The following is a 19,716-nucleotide window of genomic DNA, read 5'->3' as shown; positions in this document are numbered from 1 at the left end:
AATTCATATTTTATTTTGTAAAAACCTAGATACTACCGTGCTCCTGTGCAATACTCAGTTACCAGTCTAGCAATTTCCGAACCAATATCCCCACTTCCACTAAAATATGAATCTAATGTTGTTGTAAATATCACATCTTAAAGTAGGAGCCTTGAAGTAACCATAGATCACTGCATACTGTATGCAATAAACACAAACCTTTGTTCTATTTCTCTGCTCCTCAATCTCCAACACTTAAGCCACGCTGACCTCAAAATTAAAAATTTGAGGGAGGGTGGGGATGATTTCAACAAAATGACAGAAAACACATGCAAGGGGTGGGGTGGGGGAAGACAACATCATAACAACAAAGAACACACAGCACACGGATGTCCACAGCTTTTTGGATTTACCTTGCCCGCACAATGGATCTGCCCCCAGCTTCTTGGTGGTGTGGGGCTTTTTTGGCGTGTGTGTTTATGTTGCTGCAGCTATGGTGCTGTTACAGTACAGTGGCTGTCTTCCTGAAAGACATGGTCTCTGCCTCCTCCTCCTCCGCCTCGCCCCCTTTGCTACTCGGGAGGAGACGCTACTTCTCTGGGCGCGTGGGTCTGTCTGACTCGCCGAGCGGGCTCCCACTGCCTCTCTGTCTCCCTCTCTCTGCTGTGCCGCTGTCTCTCTCTCCCTCTCGCTGCCCTTTATGTATCCCTCTGTCTGTCCTCCCTGCGCTGCCTGTCCTCTCGCTCTATCCCCGACTCTGGCTCTTATCGCGGGCTGTCCTCTCCGCCTGCCTGGCTGTCTGTCTGTCTGTCTCTCGCTGCCTGTCCCCCCTCTGCTGCCTCTCTCGCAGTCTGCGCTGCCCGCCTGCGAAGCTCCCTCTCTTTCTCCCTCTCCCCGCCCACGCTGCGGCGCGCGGCGCCTGGGACCCGAGGCAGCGCGTTCTGCTCGCGCCGGCTCCGCTCCCCGCGCCCTGCCCCGGCTCATGCTGGCTCGACCCCGGCCGCCGCCGCAGCAGCTGCCAGCGACTCCGCCGCGGCCGCTGCCATTGGCCGGGTCGTGTCCCCTTCCTCCCCAATCCCTCACCCTTACGCCGCGGAGAGGGAGAGGCGCTGCCCGAGCTGCAGCGTGTGTAATGTGTGTGTTTCCTGCACGTTGTGCCATCCATTCACGCTGCCCCCCGCCCAGCCCCGAGCAGACAAAGCCCACGGACACACTAATAAGGAGAAGGCTCATTAATCTCTGGCAATTTCTTGGGTTTGGCTCACCCCCTCTCCTTTCCGCACCCCGCCACCCCCCTCCAAAAAAAAAAGTGGCCCCTAGACGCTGGAAGACAGTTTAGCGCAGGTTTGGGGAGAAGAGGATTAATCATTATTGTTGGTGGTGTTGCTCCGTGCAATTTGACAGCATCTGCACTGATCAGCGGAGCTGGTGGAGGAAAAAGACACTGCAGCAGGTTGTTGGGTGGGAGCGGATAAGCCCCCTGAAAAGGGGGCACATGAATGATCCCCTCTTTTCCTCCCTCCCCCACCTCTGCAGGGCTGCAGCTAGTTTCTCATTTGATCATATTTCTTTAAGAGTTTTGCTGCACGCAATAAAGCAGAGAGAAACATTTCTAAAGGATCACCCCTTTTGACAATTGCAGCCCCGTTTGCCCAGCTGAATACATCCAGCCGTTCATTCTGCCTCCAGCAGAGAAAAGGGCATTTACCTTTTTGCTAGGTGGTTATTAATATGCACCAAGATTATAGCTGGACTGTACAGTCCCAGCTGTAATAGCCATAGATCATTAAGAGCAGATCCAGCAATTCAGCTGCTGGAAATGCATGCTCTGTGAATAATCGTGTATATAGTACAATGTCCCATATTACAATAACCTGAAAAGAGACAGAAGCCTCTGGTAGTAGCTGTCATTAGTAATCCTGTAAATGAAAAACAAACAGGAAATAAGCATACAGCATAAACGAGTAAAATAGTATGAAATATGCTGTTCACTTTTGTCTAGAGCAAGACAGATAATCTAACTTGCACACACAGAGATAGCTTTTCTAACAGATAGTTTTAAAATGTAGTTATGTATTTTAAAACAAAATCCTTTGTCACAAGATACAATTCTCCATGATCACAAATGTAAGAGAAATAATTTACAAGGCAAGTGAAGACAACTACACAGAGGGGCGAAATATTTGCTTTATGAAGTATTATCCTGAAGCCCTTGGAATCTCTCTCCCCTTGGAAGCCAACACCTGCTTTTAAAATCAGAGTGTATGAGTATAACAAGCAATGAGCCACAACAGGGTGTACATTAGCCGACTGTTGGTGCATGCCTGAAGTGATCAGAAGCATTCAGCCAAGTACGCCAAAAGCCTACAGTACTAATGCACCTCCTGATGTGGCTTATTCCTATTAATGTATGGCTCCTTCCACTTTAAATTTCATTATTTAACATATTCTTACACTGTGAAATATAACTCATAGTTCAAACAAAAATAGCTTAGAAAAGGTGATAAGCAATCCTTATCAGGGTGAATAGTTCCTCAAGATAGTGCAGAGAAGTTTTTTCACGCTGGGGTAGTAAGCTTTTTTAAGTTTTATATACAGGTCAGGTTCAGTCCCTTTGACTTTACTTTTAAAATGTTTGCTCTGCCTTACTACAGACCAAGTGTTTATTAGAGCTAATATGACTTTGCATGTAAATACAGAGGGCCTGATTCTGCACAATGACACACCTCATGTATCCCATGGAGCAGGCCAGTTTCAGCACTTCTACTGGCCCACTTCCTTTTTAGCAGGCTATCCAGTGAAACAGTGAGAACTCAGACCGCATTAGGATGTTGAAGGATCACTCATCCCCTAACCAGACACTGCAACATCTGCCTGCCTGAAAGAGAGGGTAGGGCGGGCAGAGGAAGCGAGAGAAAGCAAGCAAGCATAGTTAGGTAGTGTTTCCAGACTCCGTTATTACACATAATGGATATGCAAAACAGCAGAAGAACCACTTCACCGCCACAGGTTATATGGGTGATTTCTCATGGGGGAGATGGAATTCTAGGGATGTTACGTTTGGACTCTGTGTGTATATGTACATACAAGCTGCAGACTTGGCATTCTGCTCCAACCAGCCCTATGGGATAATATCTGATGGTGGCAGTTTGCTGTTAGAGCTAACATATGTTGCATGTTCATTTTCTACCATTTGGTAAACATTATTTATCAAATGCTAGAGAAAAATATCAGCTCCAGCAATTTAAATAAAATACTCTAAAAAATATGAGTTGTATACAAAATCTGATATGCAAATTAGCCCCTGTACTAGAAGCTCCAGACCTGGGAAAGGTGACTGGTGCCAAACACATCTGCCCCCATCCTGAGAAGCTCCCTCAGACCTTTATATAGTCAGGTATGTGTCTGACATTTTCAAAGACCTGAATCAATGTATCTTACTTCCCTCTTTAGGATCTTCCCCGCACATAGAAAGAAAAATCATTAGCTATTTCTGAGAAGTGACACATCAGGACCACAGTCTGCTGCTCCCTGTGCTGACTTGTAATACACACAGGGACAAGTTTTCTCACATATGTCAGGAGTTGTGTCTGTAACCAGGGCAGAATTTGGCACATAGTACTCAAGACAAACTTTTCAGAACTCTGTTGTGCCCATTGCTATCTTTTGCATAATCTGGGTTCAGGAGTATTTAAAAAATGATATCTAGGCATAAAATCTCCACTGGAACCTTAAGATTTAGCATGTCAATTGGCCTGCAGTGCACATTTGAGGCTCTAACCCTGCAAACTGCTCTATACAGGCCAACCAGCTTGGAGGATTGGGGTCTAAATAGGCCAGATGGTGCAGTTCTTACACACACACACACACACACACCTCCCATTGACAACAGTGGAAGTTTTGGCTTGAGTAAGGACCATATACGGTATTTGGCCTGATATTTTCAAACTGAGTGGGCAAGTCATTGTGCTTGTGCTCTGTGTGCAACTTAGATTGATGTTTACAAATCTAGAAAAGTTGTTTGGTTTCCAAAGCATAAATTAGTTTAGAAATTTGTTATGTATGTATATGCACAGAGATTCACACCTGTACTCCCTGAACCACTGTGCTATTATATCATACAGTCATTTTTAATATAATATTATGAGCTTGTATTACTGGTTGCACATTTCCTCAGGCTTTAATCATTTTGCAGTGAAAGCTAGGTAATATGCAAAATACACATTGCAAATGATGGTTTGGAGATCTGGGGTGATTTGGATTAAGTTACTATAATGTAAATAACTGGATCATTTTAAGATTATATTCTGATAAGAGGTTAGTTTTTATTTTGAAAAAAACTGTTTTTCAGTTTTGATGACTTAAGCACTGTACCAAATTTACCTTATGCAGATGGGGGATAGAAATGTTATAGTCCTAATTAAAATGAAAATTTGAAGCACAAAGATAATCAAATACTGTTCTGCTTTTAAATACGTTGCTGGTAGAACTGAAATATTTATTCTAGGTTCAGTCAATAATACCCCATGACTAATGTAAAATTAGCAAAGTCATTCAGGCACAGACACGTATGAGAATGTAAAGGAAAACTAAATTCTGATCCGATCCTCATTGAAGTCAATCAGAGTTTTGCTATGGACTTCATTATGAGTAGGATCAGACCCCTACTCTATTGACTAGTTCTCCTTAGAGGAACATCAATGAACTACCTTTTTTTAAAAAAAATAATCTGTTGCTAACAGTGCTCAGGAAGATTTCTTTCCCACTAAAAGCAAAGCATCATTTCTTTGTGTTTGACATTCTAAATCCCCTTTAAGTTTCTCTCTGAGATCCCAAATGGTTGATGTACCAAATCTATATCTCCTGAAAACATGTTTTTTATGAAGTCTAGAGAGTAATGCCTATCTTTTTAAGCATGCCCCAACACCCCACAGGATATTGCCTTCTGAGCCATCTCAGAGCCAGAAACTGCAGTCCCTGTTCAGCTATAGCTCTCAAGGAAGTCAGTAGGAATTTGAGTTTTAGCAAATTTTCAAAAGCTGGCACGGGTGCAAATGACCAATTGCATGCTGCAAATGGGGCTCACTGTATTATTTGGGGGCATGGGGGATTTTCAGAGCAGAGCAGCAGTTTGCACTCAAGTTACCTGAGCATTCTAGGGGTTCAGCTGAATAGATGTGGGACTGGCTGCTCAATTGGGATTTTCAAAAGTGCTCAGAAGCCCCACAAAGTGCTCAGCCAGCTGCTTTCAGACTTTTAGTCACATTAGAGACAGAACTAATCAGCAGGTGCAGATTAAGCAATTCAGGCACCGGTCTCTTATTGGTTGCTCAGGACTCTGCACATCTGGGAATCCCACTTCAACTGATTTTATAAAAACAAACATGCAGGAAGGGCATAAATACAAAAGACAGAGAAATTCCAGTAGGCAGGGAGTGAGAGGCTGGCTGGCTAGAAAGAACAGGGCCAGAAGTGGGGCTAGAGGAAAGGTGACTACAAGGGTCTAGGACAGGGGTTAGGAAAAGAGAGAGAGAGACAGGGAATTGCGGGGGAGTGGTTCTTTTGGGATGTGCAGTTCAGAGTGGGGACTGCACAACACCTGATCATATTACAGTGGTCTCCATTCAAGCCAGAAAAGGGGGTGAAGGTTTGCTCTTTCTCAAAGGCTGAGGAGATGCCAATACCTTTCAAGAGGATCAATAACCTAACAAGGCTTCATGGAGGCACAGTTAATCCAGCAGCACAGACTTGCCCTGGAAACCATCATGCCCCTAGATGGTGAGTTCAAGGGAGACATAAGAAAAGCCACATGTGCTCCATCCCTATCATGGTTACCATAGTCCTTAGCCTACTAGACACTGGTCCTGCCAGAGGACCACAAGCAACATCATTGGCACTCATCTTTTGACTTGCCCTGGGGAGCAATAAGGCAAGACTGTACGGCAGCACTGAGTCCAGAGTGGAGTTTAGAAGAAGACCTTACTGTCTGGGAAGCTGTATCCAGATTAGGGAATGGGTATCTGATCCATAGGGAAACTGAACATAGGACTAGTTTTAGTGGTGTCCCATTTGCAAAGATTGTGCTTCGGAGTGGTGTGAAGTGAGCTACTGGAAGCAGCTGGTGGATCTGCTGTAAGCATGACTGTATTCTCCTACTCTCTAGATCAGAGGTGGGCAAACTATGGCCCGTGGGACCCTCCTGGCCTGGGAAGCTAGCCCTGGTCCCTCCCCTGCTGTTCCCCCTCCCCCGCAGCCTCAGCTCTAGCTGGGCGTGGCTGTAGCACTGCCAGCCACCGGTGCTCCAGGCAGTGCAGTAAGGGGGCAGGGAGCAGGGGGGGTTGGACAGAGAGCAGAGGAATTTGGGGTGGTGGTCAGAGTGGGGGTGTGGATAGGGGTCAGGGTGGTCAGAGCCTGGGGAACAGGGTTGAATGGGGGCAGGGGTTCCCGGAGGTAGTCAGGAAGGACAGGATGGTTGGATGGGGGATGCGGGGGCAGTCAGGGGCAGGGGTTCTGGGGGCTGTCAGGGAACAGGGAGAAGGGGTGGATGGGGCAGGAGTCCTGAGGGGGCAGTCAGGAATAAGGAAGGGTTGGATTGTGCAGTCAGGTGTGGGGGTTCTGGGGGCTGTCAGGGGACTGGGAGTGGGACAGGGGTCTTGGGGGGGGCTGCCAGGGAATGGGGGTGGATGGGGCAGGAGTCCGGGGGAGGCCATTAGGGGGTGAGAAGCAGGAGGGGTTGAATGGGGGCAGGGCAGGGCCGGGCCATGCCTGGCTGTTTGAGGAGGCACAGCCTCCCCTAACTGGCCCTCCATACAATTTCTGAAACCTGATGTGGCCCTCGGGCCAAAAAGTTTGCCTACTCCTGAACTAGATACTTGAGCTGCATAAGCAGAAAAGAGCCTTGACTAGAGGATTCTAGTGGCTGAGTTCCCCTCCTAGGGGAGCAGGTGGATCAGCACAGGTGGATCTGTGAAATCATGATAGAGAAGCATGTCTGAAGAAAAGAATCCTTTTTAATCCTCTACAAATAACCCAGTGATGACAGAACTACAACATAAAGGACAACCTTTGTGGAATGAAAACAAAAAAGTTATTTGGTGAAGAATAGTGTAACATTACATAGTGACCATGATACACTTGGGTGGAAGCAAGGGGCCCTTACTGAGACACTGTGGCATATGGGTGGGTGTATACAGGGGACTATCACTATGAGGGGACAGAGAGATTCTCTTGCTCCCTGGCTTTCCACGGATTAACTGTTCAGTTGCCTATTGCCCCTGGTGATATAAATGGGGTTGCTCTGTACTTTATTATGTGCTACACGAGGTTCAGCTGCATTTCTGGCTGTGCATAGTCTGTATCTGTCAAGGCAGATGTGTGTAGTCCAGTACATTGTCTATAACTATGTTATGGGTGAGCCTGCGCTTCTCTGCTTTTCATTGAAACGACACCAGATATACTAAGCACAATAGGTTAAGATTAGAGGTCCGTAATCCCCATACTAATAGGCTTTCCATGTCAATTGAATTTGCATATTGCAACTGAGAGAGCCCTGTTACTCCCCTTCCTTCACCCACTAGATACATAGGGGCACGTCTGCCTGCCCTTTCTCCTTTTTAATGGCAACACACACAGAAGCACACAGCAGTTTCTAAATAAAACCCAGTTTCCAATAAAACCCATTGCTTTAAATGTGCTTTTTCTGACTAGGCATTATAAATGGCTTGTCACCATACCCCTCTCATCCTGTGCTGCTTCCTGCCATCAGCTATTATACATGGCTGTGTAGCATTACTTGCATGGAGGGAGCAGCACAACAACTGCTGAAGTTCTCAAAACTCTCTGTCTCCTTGGTGCGTTCAGTAAAGTCCTTGCTGCTCACATAAGCACATTTTTGGTGCAGCATTTTAAGTGCACCAGGAAGACCTCTTCCCCAGCTGAAGCCTGCACTCTGTTTACATCCTGCCATTGGGTGGACTGGCACTATCCTTTAGAACGAGTGCAAAGTTAGCTGGTGACTTGCACACAGTGGTTAGTAGATTTCTAATGGGTAGAGGAATGCTGAGTAGAAGTCTTTGCAGGTGACTTCTCTACTTATTCTTCCTGTCTTTTGTGGGCCAACTCTGGCACTGCCTACCTTATCCCAAACCCCAAAGCATTCAAGAGTACTCACCGCTGCACATCCAAATCACCCATTTGAAACTTCCCCTGCATGTGTGTCATCCTCCTAGCTCATACTCACAGAAACATCTGATTTGCTCTAAAATGGCTGCTTAGGATTTTCACAGGCTTAGACTGCTCCCATTGATTTCAGGGGGTACAGGATCAGGCCTATAACTTGCACATACATTTTTATTCTTTTAACGCCTAAGTCTAGCATTGGGGGGGGTGGGTCTGTACCTGATGCTAATAAGAGGTGGGTGTTGTTCTTACAAAGCAAATGTCTATAAATAGTTATTTCATCCAAATACACAAGGGCAAGGGGAATTCCCCACATTTTTTCAATGAAGATGTCAAATTACTTGTTACATTGAAAGATCCACTACCTGATTGCCCCATGTTTTTACAAATATTTCAATGCTGCCTAAAAGTGTCAGGCTATTGTACATGTTGGGTTATATCCTTTCGATGCATGTCACTTCATTATTCCCTTTGCAATCTTTCCATGCACGAGGTTTGATCCCTCACAGCTGTTTTTGCTGGAGAGCATCCTGGACAGAGTAGCTCAGTCAGTTGGCTGTATTACTTCCCCATGGCCTACTCCATCCTGCTGCAATGTGAATCTTTCTATAGTGGCATTCTGGGGCCTACCACCAGCTGAGACAGCCTGGTAATAGGTCCCCTGAGCTGCACTAGAGACCCAAAACTGAAACAAAACCCTGCAGCCTCTAGCCAGTGTTTAATCCTGTCCTCCTGCTGATTCCCTAAGATCTGTGAGACGTAGGGTTGCCAGTTAGAAGTAACAGAGGAGGAGAAGGACCTCAGAGTATTGGTTGATCACAGGATGACTACGAGCCGCCAATGTGATATGGCTGTGAGAAAAGCTAATGCAGTCTTGGGATGCATCAGGCGAGGTATTTCCAGTAGAGATAAGGAGGTGTTAGTACCGTTATACAAGGCACTGGTGAGACCTCACCTGGAATACTGTGTGCAGTTCTGGTCTCCCATGTTTAAGAAGGATGAATTCAAACGAACAGGTACAGAGAAGGGCTACTAGGATGATCCGAGGAATGGAAAACCTGTCTTATGAAAGGAGATCTGTTTAGCCTAACCAAAAGAAGACTGAGGGGAGATATGATTGTTCTCTATAAATATATCAGAGAGATAAATACCAGGGAGGGAGAGGAATTATTTAAACTCAGTATCAATGTGGACACAAGAACAAATGGATATAAACTGGCCATCAGGAAGTTTAGACTTAAAATTAGACAAAGGTTTCTAACCATCAGAGGAGTGAAGTTCTGGAACTTCCAAGGGGAGCAGTGGGGGCAAAAGACATATCTGGCTTCAAGACTAAGCTTGATAAGTTTATGGAGGGGATGGTATGATGGGATAGCCTCATTTTGGCAATTAATTGACTATTAGCGGTAAATATGCCCAATGGCCTGTGATGGGATGTTAGATAGGGTGGGATCTGAGTTACTACAGAGAATTCTTTCCTGGGTGTCTGGCTGGTGAGTCTTGCCCACATGCTCAGGGTTTAGCTGATCGCCATATTTGGGGTTGGGAAGGAATTTTCCTCCAGGGCAGATTGGCAGAGGCCCTGGGGATTTTTCACCTTCCTCAGCTGCGTGGGGCACGGGTCACTTGCTGGAGGATTTTCTGCACCTTGAAGTCTTTAAACCACGATTTGAGGACTTCAATAGCTCAGACATAGATTAGGAGTTTGATACAGGAGTAGGTGGGTGAGATTCTGTGGCCTGCGTTGTGCAGGAGGTCAGACTAGACGATCATAATGGTCCCTTCTGACCTTAAAGTCTATGATTCTAGGTGTCTGGTTTTTGACTGGAATGCCCAGTCAAAAAGGAACCCTGGCAGCTCTGGTCAGCACTGCTGACCGGGCCATTAAAAGTCTGGTCGGTGGCACAGCGGGGCTTAGGCAGGCTCCCTGCCTGCCCTGGCTCCGCGCGGCTCCTGGAAGCAGCAGCATGTCCCTTCTTCAGCTCCTATGCATAGGGGCTCTGCACGCTGCCCCTGCCCCAAGCGCCAGCTCCACCGATCCCATTGGCCGCGGGGGCAGCGCCTGTGGACGGTGGCAACATGCAGAGCCCCTACACATAAGAGCTGGAGAGGGAACATGCCACTGCTTCCAGGAGCTGCTTGAGGTAAGCACCACTTGGAGCCTGCACCCCTAACCCCCTCAGACCCCAATCCCCTGCCCTGAACTCCCTCCCAACCTCCAAACCCCTTGGTCCCAGCCTATTGCACCCTCCTGCACTCCAAATCCCTAATCCCCAGCCCCACACCAGAGCCCACACCCCTAGCTAGAGCCCTCACCTGCACCCCAAGCCCCTGCCCCAGCCCAGAGCCCCCTTCCCCACCCCAACCTCCTGAGCCAGCCCACTGAAAATGAGCGAGTGAGTGAGGTTGGGGAGAGCAAGTGCCGGGGAGGGGGGGGATGAGTGAGGAGGGGATGGGGCCCTTGGAGAAGAGGCAGGGCAGGGGGTGGGGAAAGGGTATTTGGTTTTGTGCAAGTAGAAAGTTTGCAACCCTAGTGAGGCTTGGCAGCTAGCCCTGGGATAAGGGTATCAAAATGTGTCCCCAATCATCAAGGAGGCACATTTCCTTAATGAGGTTCTCAGAAAACTCTTCTTGTTGAGGTCCCACTTCTTGGGGGTTTACATGTGGAAGTAGGCAATTGGAGCCTCTATTTTATTATGTCCTCACTTAGGTAACCCTTCTATTGAAGTCAAAATGGGAATTTTCCTGAGCAAGAACAGAGTACAAACTGAGAAAGGGCTTCAAGATGGGCCTGTAATGTTTATGGATGCTGAATCCCAGTTAATCAAACACTATTGCTGCAGCAATAATAGATTAACTGGAGTTTTAAAAATCATTACAAATATGTTTCAGCCAAACAAGGATGATGCAAAATAAGGGAGAGACTGCTATAGAACCTACACATGAGCTAATATAAAAATCCATAGCCCCAGTGACGAGAGAATTGCATCCACGTTAAAATAATGAAGTTTCTACCTCTGTAAAAAAATAAATAAATAAATAAAACAACCACCCCCATTAACCTAGTCAGTGTGAGGAGCAGCAGTTAACACATAGGCGAGTTCAAATGTAGGTCAGGAACTCTGCACTGGAGAAGATTAGAAGACTCTTCACATAGAGGGAGTAGAGAGCCTAATGCACTTTTCTGACATATAATTTTCCTGCATACTCAATGTGAGATGAATTGTTTGCCCCCTCAGGACCACATCATACTTTATGTGCAAAACAGCACAGAAATATGCCAAAAGATCTGAAGCAACCTGGAATTAAGAACTGTGCCGCATCATGCCTTCCACTACCAGCACTGTACAAGCTTCTAGAGGGAGCAGGTATCCGACAGCCCTTTCTTTACTGTTTATCCTCACTAGATGACTGACTAAAACAGGCAGATAGACCCATACTGCAGTATAGTCAGTATATTACTCCTGCATAGGACTGTCATGCCACACGCACAACCCCAAAGCATAGCAGCAAGCTCTAGACCCAGCGGAAACATTCCCTGCTGTGTTACCCTTTAGAACTCTTTTTAACCCATATAAAAATGGTGTGACACACAAGAGTGAGGGTAAAGTTAAAAAACTGTATCAAACATGTGGCCAGTGGAGCCTGATTCCTGTCATGTAACAGGGGAATTATTTGGTCTCCACAGGAGGTATGGGTTAGCAACAACTGTTACAACCAGGGTCCAATTCACGTGACATGGGCCAGGAAATAAATATCCGTCTATTACCAGTGCATACTAGTGTCAGTCACAGTAACCCTCCTACTGCCAGCATCCCGGAGATCCTCCCTGATTGGCCTCACTCGAAAAGGACTGTGTCTCAGGTCCAAAGGGTCTAATACAAAACATGGTTGATTGATATCAGTCCAGCAATTCACAGTTTCTCTTCCATTTCTGTTAGTCTATTGCAGAGGAGTTACTATAAAGAATGAACAATTGCTAATCTAAAAATTGGATCTGTTCGACAACAAATGACACTGTGCCTTAAATGACAGAACACAGAAAGAACTACTTAGTTTCCAGTACTGTCAGACCCTCAGACTTTATTCCCAAGCACAGTTATTTATCATTCACTGCCCTTAAAATAATACATTTTCTTATCCCTAATTCCCCCAAATTTTCTCCAGCTGCCTTCTTTTTGTTTCGCTTTGCCTTAACCAGTAGACATATTTAAATTTTTCTTTGTTTTGTAATCTACATTTTTTTCATATCCGAAAATTACAGCCTTTGCAATGCACAATACTGTAGAAAGTCCCTCCTTTGAAACAGCAGAACATGGTACAATTTTAGCATCATATAATTTCCTGCATAATTGTTAAATCATTTTCTTCCTTTTCTCCCTCCCCCTCTTTTTTTAAAGAAAGAAACATTCAAACTGCATATCTAGAGAGACAGGAAACTTAACAACCTCGTAACACCATGCTGCACTGTGCCTCACAGTTATCACAACATCAAAAACAAATCTCTAAGCAGTGCGAGAACTTTTCCTATCTATTGTTTCAGTCAGTCAGTAGTAAACTCTGTATTCTGCAAGACACTATAGGTTCACAAAATGCAAAACCTCCTTGTCTGTTTGTGGCATTGTATTCCCAAATATCATATAATGAAAATATTAAAATATCACTATTCATAACATGTTCCTGTACACCATCTGGGCCTCCCCCAGGAAGCTGGCATAATCTGTCAAACTAAAGATAACCACATTTTCACTCTTTTTGTCGTGTTGATGTTTGTCATCATGGATTTCACTTTACTGCTCCAATTACATTTATGACATTCTTACATACTGAATGGCACTAATGACTTTCATTATTATTTACACACTTGCACTCCCTCACAACATGCCCTCTCTGAGCAGTCACTCTGATATAAAGCTAATGAATTTTAGCTTCCCATTACATAAAAGCTTATGAGTAATGATCCAGCTTCACCGTCTCTTTGTAATGCCCACAGTTTTAGGCTCCTGTTGTAATAAAGGGGGATAGGATACATTTATTTTTTCCCCCTCAGCAAAAGCAAATATAGGGATAAAAATCAAGTTTAAAACAACATATGCAAATTTAATTGGAAACAAATATACATCAAGCAGTTCCCCAGGAGAAATCTAAATCTCCCTAAACAAGATAATAATGCCTATTATTATCATCATCATCTTTAATTTTTCATGACAACTTTTTTTTAATCTTGTTCAAGCCCATTAGACAGCAGAGGTAAAAACACATGCGTTTTACATAAGAGGTTTCAGTGTTATATGCTGTATCACCAAGATTAACTATTCATATGGTTTAATTATTCAAAATACAGGACTCCTCCTCAGCTAAAATAAAAAGAAAACAAGGTTGCTACCAGCCAAATGAAGAGTAGTCATGACAAATATAAATTACTGCCCATCAGAATAACAAAGATAATACAATAAACCAGAGCCCAGAAGACTTTGAAAGACAGTTTGGAGCACAGAACAGTGCTGGAAAGCAATTTAGGACTCTGTTTTAGCAATGACTTGAGCTGCAACCTGCAAAAGTTGTACATGTCTCATTGCCTGCACTGCCATTGGGAATCTGATTCCACCAGCCAAATTTAAATTTGCTGGCAATCACACGAAAGGCTGATTAATTGATACTATGGTTACTCCAGTCCTTTTTGCAATACATGGGACTCGAAACTGATACCAGAGGAGCTCCCACAGAGCATGTGCAAAGAAGACTTTGATGCCACTCCACAGTAAGCTTGCCTGGCAGACCTCAGCCGACAGCCTTGCTACCCAGGGACCCAAATTCAATGCATAACCATGGATGAACTTTGAAAAATTCAGCTGAAATGAGGATTGCGATATACTGGAGGAGAAGGAGGGATCATTTGCTTGAACCTTCAACCTACTGGCTCTGTATTAATCCCCAAGATTGATACTGCATACAGGGAATCTGGGTTTGTTCTGATAAAGAGCTTTGTAGGCCGCCTGCTCTCCCAAATTCTGCCCTTTGGTATGCTTGTATAACTCCCATATGCTCCAATTGCTGAATCGGCTGGGCAAATATGGAGCCAGTTTCTGCAGAAACCAGACCCATGAAAACTATTCTATTTCATGAGATTCAGGGTTCCCTGAACGGCCAATAGATATTGTACACACCCGAAATCCTGTATGAAACCTCTTTGCTTTGGCCTGGAACAGCCAGTTGAGTATGGGGAAGTCTGTAACCACGCCCTATAGTGTGAAGTTTTTAAAATATTCCCTATAGGCCTAATCCAAAGCCCACTGAAGTCAATGGAAAGACTCCCATTGACTTTACTGGGCATTAGATCAGGCCCTAAAATGATGAAGGCTGATCTCACTCCAGACCCCTTTCTGATCTCAATTATTCTGATATAATTTAAGAGACTCCACTGAAGTCAATGGAGTTACAGCAGTTTTAAAAACACTGGAGGGATCAGAATCGGGCCTTCTGTTCTGTCTGTTACTTTACATTTTGCCTACCTTGTCTCGTGCTATTGAAAATATATTATGAACCAAGAGGTGTACAGACACTTGTGCTATTTATTTAAAGCTACAGCTAGAAGCAAGGCTGAGGATGGCTCTAAGCAGAAGATTTAGAGTGAAGCAGAGAGGGAGAGACAGTAGCTTTAGGGATGATACTGCTTTTCTTATTCTAATAACGGTCCTTTAAGTGTTGGAAGAAGGTGGCTTTTTCTGTATTACACTAATAGTGATGATAAACCAGGGGTTGACAACCTTTGACATGCGGCCCATCTGGGTAATCCGTGGCGGGCTGAGAGACATTTTGTTTACGTTGACCGTCCTCAGGCATAGCCCCCCCCGCAGCTCCAGGTGGCCGTGATTCGTCATTCCCGGCCAATGGGAGCTGCTGGAAGCAGTGTGGTCTGCAGGGACTTTATAATATTTCTTTTAATAGCTGCCAGTCTCGAAGGGTATTGAAATGCTGCAACTGTTGTACATGCAGTTAAATAGGATATGTTTTGCAATATCATTCAGAGAAAGTTGCACACATAATATTCTAAAGAAAATGGTGGAGTCCGTGAACATTTTTAATCTATTTGACTACTATTAATAGCACTTACACAAAGGACAAGAGGCTGATCAAAGGATAGGACACAAAATTCACAATAGAAATAACATTTCAACCAATCTATATAACCTTCCTATACAAAGAAATTAAAACAACTAGAGATGATTATTATTTATAGCAATGTCACATGAAGGAAAATTAATCTTAGTTTAGCAGGTGGTGTGATAGTGTGCATCTACAATTTGAAGAGCCATTTTTAAGGAAGGCCAAACGCCTGATTAAGACAACAGTCTGCAGGATTGTCGTACTAATAATATATCCTACAGTAAAATGATTTTAAAAAGTTTACATTATGTTTAAAATATTGGATTATATTTTTACTATTTAACCTTAAAGAATATTTTGGTTTTTTGCTTTATTTACATTTGTTATGAAATTCTACTTGTTCGAAGCAATAAAATATGGTAGGGATTTTTTTGTCCAGAGATATTGCCTTATTCCTATTACCTGTGGGCCCTGTGAGAATATTTATGAGAAAAAAACGATGTATTGAATAATTAAACAGTGAGTGAGGCATTCTATTCTTTAGAGACATGAAGGAGACTTACATGGCAGTCTGGTCCCCATTTTGTACCCATGTGCGGAAGTGACAAGGAAATCACATGATGACTTCTCGCCACATAAATTTCTCTGTCAATGCCAAAACTACTGTATGTCTCACAAATGTTTGACAAACATAGCAATTGGTTTATAACCTTAGGGATGGAGTGGGAGGAAGGTGGAATGTTACAGTGCGAAGTAATTGGTGGTGATGGGGAATCATAGGGGAAGCATGTTCATGCAATTGATATTGCTGTTATACTATGATGTTTTGCTCAGTATATCCTGAACTATGAGCCACTGTGTTACTGCTCACAAGGAGTGAGTTTTGCCACTGCTAAGATGTGTGTCAGTTCCCTGACGCCAGCTTTTCTACTTTGCCAGCAAACTCCTGAGGATTTTGCCAGTCCAAACCTGGCCTTGCAGGTAGCAGTCACTGAATCCCAATTCCTGAGCTCTCCAGTCCCTCTCACTGGACACTCATAGAAGTTAAGTTCACTGCCTCCAAAGAAGCAGTGGACACACCAGCCTATTAAGTTAGCTGAGGACTCACCCTCCACTATTAATACACAGTGCTGAGATGGTTTTGTAATCAAAGAAGAATGGGTTTATTAATAAAGAACACATATCTAAGTGATCCTAAGTAGGAATCAATGAGACAAGTATGGTTACAAACAAAACAAATCAAAACATGTTTTGAAGTGACTAGGATTTAATTTCAGCAAGTTACAATCTTTGTCTAAGCAGGTTTCTGACTTGCATCAAGTTTCCAGCAGCTCAAAGCCTTTCATGCCAAGAGGATCTAGCATTCATAAGCTCAAAAGGTGCTGTCCCCTTAAGTCCCCTAGGTGTTGTATAACTAAAATGTCTTTTTTGCTCCTCTAATATTACTCAGTCCATTTTCTTCCTGGCGTACAGATTCTGTCCCCAGCATGATTGTTAAAGTCTTCTTCCACACTTGCTTAGCTTGATGGCTGTGTTTACCTTATATGTAAATATACTTTCATTGTTCTCTGCTTGTAACCAAGCTGGGCAGAAGGTAAATACACATTCCGTTCTCTAGGGCAGGTTGCTTTTATGATCTGCCCCCCCAACACATTTTAAGAACATGTTTTCAGCATACATCTGTAACTCATTGCGAACAACCCATACATACATCACACGATTTTTGGGACCACTGTGTCACCAGTTTACATATGGTCCTTCCATGACACTTTGGGGAATGGGTTTTTTATATATATACATATATATATGACAGTGTGTTGGGGCAAGGAGTGTGTCAGGCCTGATGTGAGTTACAGTATGGGGGTCCCTCTGCCATCTGACACTGAGGGGTTCCTGTGGTCACAGAGTGTAAAGAGATCTCAATATTTCAATCAAACTAAAAAAAGTAAGACAGGAAATCTGTATTATTTCCTGATGAAAGGACAGCTACTTTTGAAGCACCATAGTCTAGTGGACAGGGCACAGGATTGGAACTCAGGACACCTTAGTTCTATTCCCAGCTTTGATAGTGTGTGACTTTAGGCCACCTAAGTCACGCCACCTCTGTTTCCCTTTCCACACTTTATTGGTCTTTTCTGTTTAGATTGAAAGCTCTTTGGGGGCAGGGACAGTCACTCACTGAAATGGGGCCTCCAACTCAGTACAGGTCTCTAGGTACTACTTCTATATAGAGCACATAGCATCCTGCTAAAAACATTAGCCCAAACATGCTCATTGAAGACAATGGGAATTTGCCATTGACTTCAGTTGGAATACGATTGGTCTCCCAAGTTAGAAAAGAACAGTAATGTAATTCACATGTATTCTTTTGCAATACTTTGTTTTGATTGATACAGTTTTAAAAAGCACACACAATGCATTATTTATTTTGGTTTATAAAATAATAAGTGCCTGTACCAGACCCTGGGTGCCCCTCATAATCAGAAAAGTCTACTAAATCAAATAGAAAAATGGACCAAAAATAAAGTAGATCAGTCTCCCCTTGTATTATAACTGCAACTGGTTGTCAACAAATAGAACCATAAAAATCTATTAACCCAGCCTGGAGCCTCTTCCCTAAAATACCCGAGAAAAAGAGATGGGCCTAACAGACTAAGAAAGGCAGTGAACTTCTGAACTAAGGGGCCTTCCTGGGGAATGTCCTGCCACCAGCTCCCCTACATTAAAGGCACAACACAGACATTCCTATAACGCTACCAGGTTGCTCGAATAAGTGGAGGCATATTTTCTGGTGTATATCTACAAATCTCACATCAATAGAGCTATGGCGATTTACACCTGGGGAGGACGTGGCCCTATTGAATTTGTGACAGATAATGACAACAGTATGCTCAGGCATAAAACCATTGGTTATACTGCATTTTGATGGTCTTGTATCATGGTAGCCTACTATGGAGAAAGGGATACAACAGTTCACTTTATGGAGATCAACTTCACCAGATAAATGCAGTCGTGGGTTTTTGTAATGCATATCACTCTTACTATTTGTATCGCACTTATTGCATATTTCTCCTCCACAAATAAAGGGTTAGATTCTGGCTGCTTTTGAGCCTCAGCCCAATGGGTGGACAGGGCACAGGAAGCCTTTGTGCTGCCTTGTACGCCTGAGCAGCAAATGGCCAGAATCTTTGTGCTTGTTTCCCAGAACGCAAGCTGCAGAGGAGTCATAGCACTGCCCCCAGCACTAGCATCACAGACCCCAAAACAGCAGGATTTGGCTTTGTGCTGCTGCAACTGCTCCCCAGCACTGAGAACCAGACATTTTAAAAAACCTATAGCAGTTGCTGCTTCTGCTCGCACACGCTGTTCCTGCATTCCTGGAGGCCTTCTGCCAGCTTCTCTTCCCTGTAGGAACTATCACTGGTTAATGCCCCTTGGCACTACCCCCTAGTGTGGTAAAGCCACACATGAACAGTTTAATAAAATGGACAGCATTAAAAGAGAGAGAGAGAGAAACCTCTGCCAAGTTTCCTCCACAACTGCTACCAGCTGTAAGGGAGGCAACCACTGGCAACACATGCCCTGACAAAGCCAGTCTGATATGAGTATGAGGGGGCCAGTTCAGAGACTTCAAGCTGAGGACAGCTTATCTTACAGATCCTCAGTTTGAAGGCACATGCCCCCTGCTTCCTTCATGGCCACCCACACCCCTCCCCTCTAATGAGGGCATACAAAGAAAACTGCAAGATTCCGTTTGCAGACTTTCCATGGCTTTCTGTTGCCTTCCCATGTCCTCACATCTCCCCTCCTTGGAGAGTATAATATGGCTCTTGATGAGGAGGTTCACTAATAAGAAGTCTGACTCATTGCATTATGGCAGAATATTGCCATGGCTAATTAACTAATATGACTGCAGGATTTGCAAATGCCATTTTATAAAATCTTACAAGATTTGTTAATAAGCAGTTTTTAGCCTTACCATGATTACGTGGATAACAAAATAACACAGGAATGATTTACAATGACAATGAGGTTTTTATAGCATCTGATTAAATATGAATGTCTTTATAAACTATCCATCTTTCTTGCTTTCCTTTTTAGGACTAAAGTATTTTAAATGTTTCATTTTCAGCAATACTCCATTTCAGAACAGCTTTTCCCATGATACACACCATGCTCATTTGCTCACTGACTGACAAAATAAATAAATTCAATTAAAATACTGGAAGAAAGCTTCCTTATCCTGGAGGGATGACTAGTAACATTTGCACTAATAGTACAATTTAAGAGAATAAACTTGTGAAATTGTAAAGACAAAAAAAATCTATTACATACATTTAAGTTGTTGATTTCTATTGATGCAAACCTCACTTTCTCCCCCCCCCCTCCATGTTACAATTATCTAATGAGACAGAGGTCATACAGCAACTCCTTTCTTCACAGTTCTTATAT

The 19,716-nt window shown here is 43.9% G+C and overlaps 1 protein-coding gene across 20 annotated transcripts in view; it reads right to left on the bottom strand.

Moving 5' to 3' along the window:
• The window catches only part of ARPP21 (cAMP regulated phosphoprotein 21), a 267,880-nt gene that overhangs the window by 192,217 nt on the left and 55,947 nt on the right, over positions 1–19,716 (bottom strand). For 15 of the 20 annotated variants that reach the window (XM_005302670.5, XM_005302675.5, XM_005302676.5 and 12 more), the window contains exon 1: positions 393–944. The exons of 4 other annotated variants lie outside the window; for them this stretch is intronic. The gene's annotated coding sequence lies outside the window, so the exon portion shown is untranslated. Of the gene's footprint in view, positions 1–198; positions 367–392; positions 945–19,716 lie in introns of those variants that run through there. One more of the 20 variants, XM_065583672.1, reaches the window with a different exon arrangement.

Source organism: Chrysemys picta, chromosome 2, assembly GCF_011386835.1.
Source record: "Chrysemys picta bellii isolate R12L10 chromosome 2, ASM1138683v2, whole genome shotgun sequence".
In the NCBI taxonomy this organism is placed as follows: domain Eukaryota; kingdom Metazoa; phylum Chordata; order Testudines; family Emydidae; genus Chrysemys; species Chrysemys picta.
The sequence above is the reverse complement of the archived record's forward strand: the minus strand, read 5'-3'. Positions and strand labels throughout refer to the sequence as shown.